Below are 12,469 nucleotides of genomic sequence, written 5' to 3' on the forward strand. Positions count from 1 at the left end.
GTGTGAGCGCAAATAAAATTTTAAAAAATAATTAAAATAAGAATGTGAGAATTAATGGATCGAGCGATTGTCATATCAAGGTTGGTTATATATTATTATATATATATAAATATTGGAGCGAGGCTATTTATTTAGAATATACTAAATATAGTCTGTTTTAATGTGTCACGGGCTACACGTACTGTACTATAATAATAATATTAATAATAATAATGATATCTAACAATAAAATATTTTGTTTGCTTCCGTAGTTGAGTTATTTTTTCAAATCTCACCTTTTTTTTTTTAGCTACTACCGCCAGGGGGTGAAATGCGTTATCTGATAACTTCTATTTTAAAATAATTTCCAATTCTTCTTTGTATCCTTTTTCATAATCGAATAATTTTTTAAAAATTTTTTTTCAACCCTTCATTTTGTCAAACAAGAGAAAAAAAATTTTTCCATGACAATTAGAAATTTGTCTTTTATTTAAATCCAAGAAAAAAGTACAAGATACAGAAAAAAGTGAATTTTCCTCTGCAATAAAAATTTAACTAGATTTGATCTAATAACCTTTTAAATAAATAAAATAAAAATAAATTTCTAGTTGCCATGGTCTCTCGGCTTATCGTCCGGCCGATTTGCTAGCAAATGATCAATATCAATCTTGCATCTCTCATCTACTGTTGGGTCACCCTCATATTAACACTGACATCCGTTTCTAAGCGACTACTCCCAGCTAAACATTATTATTATTATTACTATTATTGTTATTATTATTATGATAGAGATATATAGCTGTAACATAAAGACGATTGATTATAGCACGTCGAGGAAGGTCCACAGTGAGTTTAATGTTGGATTTACTAGTTGGAGGTCGTCAGCACCACTCAAGTCCAGAGAGCAGTGCCTTCAATCAGCCAGTTTCAATAGCCAGTTGGTGGTGCTTACAACCAGTAGCCCGGACGTCCGAGTAGACGATTCAACCCTCGGATTTTTATATCAAAAATGCCAACACCAACTACTGCCGTCGGGCAACTGAACCTGCTATTCACCGTCTATCACTCGCTTACTTCCTCACCCTCACATTTATTTTCTTTCTTTTTATCTCTTTTTCTCTCCCTCTATCTGACTCTCTCTTACTCCCTCTGTTTACTTTTTCATTTCTTTTTGCGTAGACTTGCGAAACGTTGGAACATAGAAACTAAACTTGAAACCATTTGATTTACTGTGACTGCTGCTGTAGAACGTTGCTTTTTATCACGCAATCATTTTTTTTCCCATTTTAGTTTTTTTTTTCACTTACCACCATTGCGGTTTTAAAATAAACCCGCCATAACTCTCAACTTATATGAAGAATAACATAAATTTCATTCTTATACATTTAACTTTTTTGTCATTTCTACCAACAATAAAATCACCAAACAAAATAAAAAAAAAAACTTATGAAATATAATTCATATTCATACAGGACTACCCTTAGGGGGAGGAGGTCAAGATGAGCCTGATAAAATTAAATTTTTAAAAATAAAATGGGCTCCCAATAATTTTTATTAAAAAATTTACACCAGTACAAATTTGGAAACTTCCAGTCAGCTCTCGAAAATTTCAACAATGAAATCATTTTTTAAATTTGAAAAAAAAAAATTTTATATTTTTTTGAGCAATGGCTGAATGAACATTGAGACTGACTACCAGTTTACCAGAGACTGACTTATTCACCAGTTTAAACAAAAGTAAAAATAGCAAAAAAAAAAAAAAAACAAAAACATCAATATTTCCTTTGGGGCTCATTTACTTCTCTTTATCTTATTTATTTATTTTACAACATAAATTTACGTAGTCAGAGCATGTGTTTAAAATTTAAAACAAATATTTACTCATTAATTCGAATACTCATTCAACTTTCATATTGACAAACGTCAATATCACACTGGAAAATACAAAAGTTGCTAAAAAAAGTATATGTGAATGAATAAATGAAAATAAATCTATATCTATGAATCCGCGGAAAGAAAAAAAAACATCAAAGCTTTTTCCCACGTATTTTTCACATCAAAGACCATCCGATATTACACTCTCAACAATATCACTGCACAACAACCGATATACGTATTACCGCGATTGTTCCTCTGTAATCGGCTTACCAAGTTTAGTTCTCCATCTATCTATAAATACATATATAGATATATACAACACACATCTATACTGCGTATTTGTACATTCGACAAAACCCACTACACTACGACCGAGTTCACTCTATTACATTTTGCTTTGCTTTTGCTTTACTTCCAATTCTACTCATTGCTCATCTATCTATAGGCCTATTGTACAACAATGTTAGGTGAATTATTCTCTTTTTCACTGTCAATAAGCTCCATGTAAACTTTTAGTTACCCATTTGTCAATAAAAAAAATTTTATATCTCTAAATAAATAACAAAACCAAGAAACGACTTAAGGCTGACCATAACGCCTCCACTACTACTTAAAAAAAAGCCATCTGGTCTTAACGGAATGAAAAGGTAAATTTCTCATATTTATATACAAAAATTTGTTGAACATAAAAAATGAACTACTCATTTAAAAATATGCTACAGTTGTGTAATTAATATAAGTGTGAATATAGGAGACATGAGACAATTTATAAATTTTAAAAAATGCGCGTACGGATTTTTCATTTTTCTAAATATGCATTTTTTAATTTTTGCTCTAATTACATTTTATTCATTTACTCTAACATTTAAAAAATTACCAATTGTCAGCTACATTTACACTCATTAATTAATACTTATTTTGTAAGTTACATTATATTATGTCTTATCATTCAGAAGTTATTAGAGGACTCAGCTACAAAAATAACTTTTTTTGAATTTTCTGTAAAATCTTCGAGATCATCAAATTGTTAGAAAAGATCTTTAAAAAAACAAGTAATATAGTGGAAATTGAAAATTATCTAACCTTTAAGATAAATTTTACAGAATTAAGTTATCACTTTTGGTTCGAAAATTATTTAAGGGTAAAGCGAGAAAATTCACTTTTATGGAAATCGAAAAAAAAATTTAAAACGACCACAACTTCTTAATTAATTGACCGATTAGGCTCATCTTTGATCTTGATCAAGGTAATTGTCCAATGAAAAAGTGCATGAAATTTCATGAAGATCTGTTAAAAATTACGGGCGCTATCGCGATGACAAGGCGTATTATATCACATATATATATGGTACTCTGACAGTACCTCTTTTCTATGCTTGTTTCAATATATAAATTTTCCAATATGTAACTTCTAACACGGCATCTTAGGTGAGGTATTCGATAGACACACCTAACTGATGAGTCTTAGCTATCGTATACTTATACGAAACGTCTTTCGACCCAATTCCTTTTTCCATTTCTCTTCTTCACATTCACTCACCTGTACAAAAATCCTATTCACTCATACCTAGAACGTTTTCACTCTTTGGTATGAAGACTTAGGCAGTGATTGTTTCAATCTAATCCTAAAGAATCGTTGCTAAATATGCATAAACTTTTAAGTGGATTATATTTTTTGACTACTAGGTAAAATAAGACATAAAGTGGCAAAATTCTCTGATAATTCCATCATGAGATCCATGAAAATATTCCGGTTTCTGAAGAAATCTACCTAAAAATCCTTTACAAGGGTTTGAGAAATAAAAAAGGGTTAATTATTTTCCAGCAGCTTGTAGACTGACGTCAGCTTACTCAGCGAGCCGTTAAGCTGATTAACGGCAATAAAACACCTGTCCCTGGAAAATAAATTAAAAATAATCCCAAAATCCTCAAGAAGATTGCAATAAAATGGGTGAAAAATCTTAAAAGCTGTGACAATTTTAACTAGAGTATGCAACAGGCTGTTTCATAACCCGGCCGACTGTCCCGACGTTACTTTCGTAGTACCTGGTCTCCACAAATATTTTATCGAGCTAAATTCCAATATTTCAGACACTCTGCCTGTTAGGTTGATGAAAAGTCAATGGCGCATGCGACGTTACTAGACTGATGATAACAACAGGTACATATATAATATACACACCCGCCCGTTCATTATCCACCCATCTATATATATTTTTAATTAGATCGATTATTCTACAGGTGGAATCTAAGACTACTCAATCACTTAAAAAAAAAAAAAACTGCTTGTTTATACTTCGTTAATGAAATCAATAAATTATAAACTAATTAACTTAAATTTAATTTTTATTAGATGATGCATGTCAATTAATAATCAATGTCACGCCTATGGCATTATAACATCTGCTAAGATGTTTATAAGTAAGACAAAAATGTATCAATGTCGGTATTAGTGTCAGTAGTAATATATGATATGAATACAGTACTAAGAGACTAACGTTAATATAAATTAAATGGACAAACAGAATGAGGAGATGGCGGCCGGACGACCGACGCGACTCGAACGGCGATCGATGAAGCGTCGCCCGTACCTATTATTGCGGTGTCGTGAGGGCGGTGAGTAACTCTCTGTCGTCGAGTAAGTTAAAGGGGTGAGGGCGAGGGTGGACGAGAATGAGGATAAGGGTAAGAGAGAGAGAGAGAGAGGGGATATAACGAGGGAGATTGTCATAGTACGTCAAGGAAGTCCGTTACGATCTCCTAAGCTTATAACGGTATCGCGTCTGATGACAATTAGACTATAATATTATTTGGTCTGCAGGTCTGTGGTCTTTGGCATGGATATTAATACAATAGGAAATAGCGATATATTGTATACATGTTAACATATATGTGTGTATATATATAATTGTTGGTGAATGTTGCTAGTACAGATGGTATTAGAGAGCAGTATGCCAACTAAACACGTCAGCGATAATTCTACGGCATAAGTCAAGCCAGAGCGAGCTGCTAGAGGCCTTCCCTTTGAGATATGTCGCGTGAGATTTACTAGGATATATAGAGTTGGATACGCGTTTAACGCTTAATCTGTTGATTAATTGCGTGGTATATTAAGGGTTAAAGTAGTCTTGCTAATAGTTAATGGTTAAGTTTTTAACCAACCGGTTATTAGTTTTAAAGTAACAATTAAGAGCTTGCTATTACAGTCGGCTGCCCGTTATAAGCCTAATCTAGAGGATGTGGGAAAATTTTTCTTGTAATTTCAGTCGTTTCATTACCGTACGTTTAGTTTTGTTCTCGACGACCCGTTATAAATTTAAATTGTTTAGGTTTAAATGAAAAATTATTTTTGGGAGAGATTTTTAGTGTTAGTTAATTTAGTATTTATTATATGTAAAGATAAAATGATTTTAAGTTGAATAGAGGGAAAGAAGTAAATTTTTAGCACGTCTATTATTCCGACGTAATTCTGTGCAAGGGGTATGGAGCATGAGTCACGGGTTTTACGCGCTGTTACCCTCAGCAAGATCGATTCATCAGACAAAGGTTCGCTACGACGTAGTTTTCCTGGCATTTATTTTTTTAGGGATGGTCAGATAACTTAATTAGTATACTTTTTTATCATGCCAATAAATTACATGATTAAATTTTACATAAATGATTTTTAGTGTTTACAATAACAGCCGATAATTATAAAACAAATATAATTGCTGGAAATAAAGTTTTTTCGAGTAAAAACTGAATATGTATGTTTTGGTTGGTATGAAATAGTGAATGATTGTAAGTGCTCTCATCGAGATTGAAGTTAACGTTGAGAAGAAGTTGCAAGTGTGCTTGTGAGAGTGTAAAAGTCTGGAGAAAGGAAAAGCTGGAAAAAAGTGAGCGAAGGTGGTGGAAACTGTTGGGGAGTCAAGAGTTAAAGTCTAGTGTGTTGAGGAACAAAGAGCTGTAGAGAGCAGTGACTGAGCATGAGTGAGAGGAGTGAGAGGATAGAAAAATAAATGATAAAAAGGGAGAGCATTGCCCGTTGGAGCGAACAATCCACGAATTTCCTCGCCCAGGGAAATCAAAACTACGATGGATTTTTTATTTTTCTTCCGATAACGTACATATGTTTTATCAACAATTTTTAGTTTGTTTTTTTTTCCTTTACCCCAAACAAAGACTAAACACCGGAAATCACTCACTACCTCGAATCATTCACTTCCGTTTTACTATGTGAATAACAAAATTCAAATTGTCGAGGGTTGTAATTCCTGGAAAAATAGAACCTTTGGATTTTATTTTATTATTATTATTTTTTTTTTTTTTTTTACGTATTTTTGTCTTTGCAAGTTAATTGCCGTTTTTTTAAAATTTCCTTTTATCAACAAAAATTTTCATCTACTACCCTGATAGCTACATTCTAAATACAATTGCTTAGCTAGTTCTGCAGTGAAAAATTTTCGCCTAATTTAACGACAAATTTCTGGTAAGCCTCGGCTAGATAATATTTGCGTGCAAGTTGATGCAAATCTACGGCTGTCATCTCTGAATGTAATTTAACAGAAGAATTTGCCGTCAATTTGAAGTGAAACTTTCAATCAACTTAACGTCATTGTCTGACAGTAAGACTTCTAGTCAAATTTAATTCAAGTTTACAGACAATTTACTATCAACTTAAAGGTAACTACTTGCTCTCCAATAATTTACTTTAAGTTGACTTCAGAATGACTGTAGCTTGAAGTTAACTTACGGTTAGGTTGGCTATCGGGATAAGTACTTAGAAATTTATATTACCAACTGTAAGTAAATTCCCAGTTAATATTTTCACATGTTGTTAATCTTCCGTGACCCCTACTTTATCGATAACAAAAATAAACAACACCCTGATGGCCAAGTTGGCCGCAACCTGTCGCCAAATTGCTAACAAGTTGGTTGCAACTCATGTGCACCAACTTTCTGATCAGAAACTCTGGCTATTAAGGACAGGTCATTGAATCTTGTCATTTACACCTTCATTGAATAGAAGAAATTTTGAAATCGCAAAGTCGATTGCATTTTACCAACCAGTGTGCCAGCCAATCGTGATAAAAATCAGTGACCTGCAATTCATTTTTATTATCAGTCAATAACATAGGGGTCACGAAAAATTAACAGTAAGCGAAAATATCCCAAGTAATCACGAGTTCCTGGAATTAAGTCGCAGAGAGAAACGGTTTCGGTCATATGTGCTGTCAAGTTGAAAGTAAAATTCGAATATTCAACCATTGGCGACAAGTTGCCTTCAATTTTCCCAAAAAATTAGTGACAGGTTTTGGCAGAAAAGAGTTGCCAAGATTCTTGGGAAATTGGCAGCAATTTGTAGTTAACAGTTACAAAGGCTGAAGTTGTCATTAACTTGATGGCAACTAATTGGCCCTGATTTTCTCACCAGAAAGTCTGGATATTGAGGGAATGTTGGCGTCAAGTTTTAGCAACAAGTTTACGTCAAGTTGTAAAAGAAATCTCGTAATTAAGTAGTCGATTGTTTGCGAAAACGGATGATATTCATCATAGCAATATTATCTTAGTTTACAGCAGGCAACTAATTCTGGAGATTTAGCCATAAGAAAAAAATAATAAAAATGAAACTATAGGGCGCGTTCGGGACGACCCCCTGCACAATAAAAATGATTACAGCAATTGAGGGAAGCCGTGAAGTCTGAGCAAGGGAGCTATTGGCCTTAAAAATGGACAAAAATGAGCCGAAATTCCGATTCCGGCCACATTATCCTTAGAAAAAATAGTAAAAATGAAGTTATATGGCTACTACTGCTCAGGTGCGTTTAATTCACTCCTCTGTTCTAGAACAATTATATTAGCAAGTAAGGAAAGCCGTTGAGTCTTAGCAGCAAAGCTGTTGCCGTCGACAATGAGGACATATGCTAATTTGCTACCGTAAGTAATTGTAGCTTATGAGTACAAAAATTTTGTCAGTGCTCCAAATTCTCTTATTAATTTAATAAAACAATTTTTTCACTGTAATACAACAGTTTTTTCGCAATTTCAAATTATGGCTAAGTGCAACAAACAATTTTTCTACACTGAAAAATTTCCAACAAATTTTACTATGGGCGCATTGCAACACCGGACCATAAGAAAACTGGTACAAAATTTCTAAGTGTCCCATAGTAAACGTATGCGCATAGGTCCCAATTGTGTCGTCTGCGCATACCGTTTACTATGGGACACTTGTAAATTTTGTACCAGTTTCCTTATGGTCCGGGGTTACAATGCACCCACAGTAAAATTTAATAGAAATTTTTCACAGTGTAGAGTTTTAAAATCATCGTTATCATAACGAATCGTTCATTATTCATATATTAAGACAGAAGTTTGTTACCGTGAGTTCTCTTATCTTCAGGTTACGATAAGTTTTTTTCCATGAAGGCTCTGATGAATAAATTTAATATACGTTAGAATAGTAAATTATAAGCAACAAAAAGGTGCAAAATTATTGAAAATTTCAATATACTAACTATGAAATATTGATGCGTTCCACAGGCACAGCTTTAGAGATCAAGTCCGAAGTTATCCATATAGAGCTGCAAATATTCGATCTATTCTCATTTCTGGGCATACTTACCCAGCATACAGCATTGTATTATATTTATATTTATAATAATATACAGGTGGATACGATTGTATTGACAGTCTCACATACGATTTAAAATCTCTTCTAAAGGTGTTACGGTGGAAAGTCATGAAAATACTCTCAGAGATACATCCGATCGATCTGTGCGGTTGTTCGCAAGCGATATGTTGCCGCTAATTTGGATTTATGTTCGCATTCGTATGTCGAGAATCCCTGGCAGCTGCACGATGATACCGATCCCACTCTGTTTAACATTATAGAAAACTATTTTTGTCGCCCTTTTATAGACAATTTAAACTCAACACTTATTATCTTCAACGCGTGCCAGATAAAAATAACAACAATAATAACAATTTATTTGTTGGTCGTGAATCATTGCTATTTCATGCATAGTACTATTTACATATCTAATATATATTTAGAACAGTAATTACATGATTTAATGTAAGTTTTCAACAATCTCTTGAAACCCTGGAGTGTTTCTTCTAATCTGATTGTATTAGACAATTCATTATACTATTGAAAGCCTCTGTACGTTTGTTCTTTTTTTAGTAAATGTGTTCGAGTGCGATTAATTTTTATCATTGATTCATTCCATGTATAATAACTATTGATCTCAACATTAAATTTTATATGATTTTATAGATACATTGGCGTGAGTTTATTTATTACCATAAATTAATACTAATCTAATATATTTTAGACTTTGTCTGATGGACATTCAGCGTAGTGTCTCTTCCTATGATTAAACAAAACGATTTACTCAATAATGAATATATATACATATATATATATATATATATATATGGTATTAAAATTAATTGGTTTTGTATTGTTTTGAATCATTTTTAGTCGTTTCAAATCGTTTCTTTTAATTAGTGCTTACATTAAATGAATCGTTTATTTGAGAAACCCCATAAGTCAAGAAAACAAAATGTCTCAGGAAACACAAAAAAAATTTTATTTGGAAAAACTTGCCATTGAAATAATAAATAAATAATTGGAGAGAATAATATTACCGTCTCTGAAAAATATTCAAACAAGAAAAATTCAATTTTTTTAATTGAAACTACTTAAAAAAATTATTTCAAGTTGTTTGATTTATAGGGTTTCTCAACCAAACGGAAGAAAAAGTTATAAAATCATTGTTTCTTTTATTTTTTCCACTTAATTAATTTATTAGACTGATAAAATGGAGTATATAATAAGTATTTAAACTCTGAAACTCAGAAATTACAAAAAACAAAAATTAATTTAAGTACTTTAATTAGTCATATTATTTTTTATTCTCCAAAAAAAGCGCGAATTTTAAATAAAAAAGAAAAAATTATTTCCATGGGGGACATCCAAAGAACCAAAAAATGCAAAAAACCCAATTTCGAAAAAACATGACTTATGGGGTTTCTCAATGAAATGAAATTCCTGTCACCCCATTAATTGTTTTTTAAACAATTATTTGATGGATACTTTTATTAATTTCTATGGGGGGACATTCAAAGAACCAAAAAATGCAAAAAACCCAATTTCGAAAAAACATGGCTTATGGGGTTTCTCAGATAAACGATTCAAATCGACTCTCGTATATTTGTTCAGCCGTGATGGCTGATTTTTTCATGAAAGAGATAATCTAGAGTTTGGTATTCGGCAGATAAACTTTTTTCGAGTTTAAAGTTTCAACGCTTGTTTTCAACAGAGCGAAGGATTACCTAGTATACTATATATAGGGCTCCTATAGACCAAAATTTAAGGTATGTACGTATGTTAATATTCCAATAGTATTCTTTATTGTATCTACGATAAACGAGTTAAATGGTCTGTTCTGAAATTAGTGTGAAGAAAAATAAATCTCCAGTTAACTTAAGTTAACCAAAGGATAACTTCAATCGTAAGATAACCACAAGTTAAAAAAATCGGGCAGAAGGCTACTCACATTTCACGGTTTTGTAATTTTTGAAATATGTCTATGTGATTTTGAGTATAATTTATCATCAATCATCACTGTTCTGCAATATTCATAACGCGGAGCTTGTTATTGTTTTGTATATTATAATAATAATAATAATAATAATAATAATAATAATAATAATAATAATAATAATAATAATAATAACAATAAATTTGAATAAAATAATCTCTGAATAAGAGCATATGGATAAAATAAGTATATAACTTAAACAAAATTAACGGTCATGAGTTATCCGGTTGAATCGGTGATTTAACAAGACGATAGATATTTTAATCTCGTTTTAACAATGTAAAGAAACAAGAGAAGGATATATATGAGTAGATATGAAATAGTAGTATATATTATCAGTGAAAAATGATAAAACTACCAGCAAATGAGGGATTTGATAGGTAAAGATATAAAAGAAAGAGCATCATTACTGGCCATTATCCACGGCGGTCGTGTCCCAACCACTGTAATTTCAATTTCATTTTCTCCACTATGCTATTTTTTTTTATAAATAATATTTTTATTAACTTTATTTATCTCCTTTCTTACCATTCGCGGAAAATACTTGCTGCACTGACTATAGTCTTGAGGACCGATAGATTACAACGTTTGTACCCAAGCGGCACCGCAGGCCGCGTCAATCGACCCCCGACTCTGTTTACTACGTTTTATAAAAATATTTTTAAAAACACTAAATTCTCAGATCCTTTGCACCTCAATATTTTATCCACTTTCATATTATATATACCGACAACGCCTTAAGCTACTTTTAATAATTTTTAATATCAAATTTCGCTCAACAAATATTATTTTCATTTTTAATTATATTTTTTAAATTATCATCCCGAAGTCAGTAGACAATTAATAATTTTCGGATTTATTTCAACAACTTAATTAAAAAAAAAAAAAAATGCAGATGTATAAAATTTAAAAAACTATCAGTGCAATTTTTTAAAATATTTTTTTTTGTAATTTATCCTTTTGAAAAAAATAAAAAAATTATTAGACGTCGACTAACTTCAGTATCATTTAAAATTTTACTTTTTTTTTAACTTTACTTAATTATTTACTCGCTGTAAATAAAGGGTTTCTGGCATTAATTTAATTGGGAATCTTTAACGAATTAGCCGCAATTGATAATGAAAGTTAATAAATAACACATTATATCCAGGACACCATTAAGGTTCATTCTGTTTTTAGCACAAAGACTTAGCAATAAATTCCATCTCTGTGTGTTCAATATATATATACATATATACTTATATGTATTTACAAATGTGTGTATACTATATATTTACTTGGCAATTAGTTTTGCAGAGAATGTTGTTGTCCTTGGTCCAACAGGCGAGCACGCGCGATCATTCTTGCGGGGGTGCCTTTACTTGTTTTCCGTAGTTGTACCGTAGACAATACCTACACCTATACCTGTACCAACCGAGTTAAGCCAAACGCAAGCAACGAGTAGACCACAGCCAGTAGACAGAAAAATTTCTCTCCAATCAACTGCGCACACAAAATGTGATAAAGTTCTCGCGTATTTATTTTTTATCATTTTTACTAAAACTTCACCCTTTCCCGTATCGTCCAATCGATTGTTTATAAGGTTGCTAATTAATTTAATCGCTTGTACCCCGTTCATTTTTATTTGCATCATTGTCTGAGATTAAAAGTTGAGTATCAACTTGGGTAACGTCGTCTTGGACGATTAGGCGACATCACTTAATTAGAGTAATCGGTTAAATAACGGCGGGTTGTATTGATGGGGGTAATAATGTCTGATAAAAATTCAAAGGATTTATCGTGTGTGCAAAGTGGGGAAGGTTCAGCATCGGTATAGTCCTGGTCGTTGCTTAAGCCCCCGGCGATTACCTTTTATCTTTGGTTTCCATAATTCGAGCGTACCCGTTAACCTTCGGATTTATATCGGCAACTTCAGGGCCGGCTTCGCGCGTATACCCGCCGACGACGGTATTCGCGCCTCGCCTCGCCCTTTATCCGTATCATTAATGACTCGACCTTTCGACTCTACCTTTCCATGTACTC

The sequence above is a fragment of the Microplitis demolitor genome, chromosome 1 (genome assembly GCF_026212275.2).
Source record: "Microplitis demolitor isolate Queensland-Clemson2020A chromosome 1, iyMicDemo2.1a, whole genome shotgun sequence".
In the NCBI taxonomy this organism is placed as follows: domain Eukaryota; kingdom Metazoa; phylum Arthropoda; class Insecta; order Hymenoptera; family Braconidae; genus Microplitis; species Microplitis demolitor.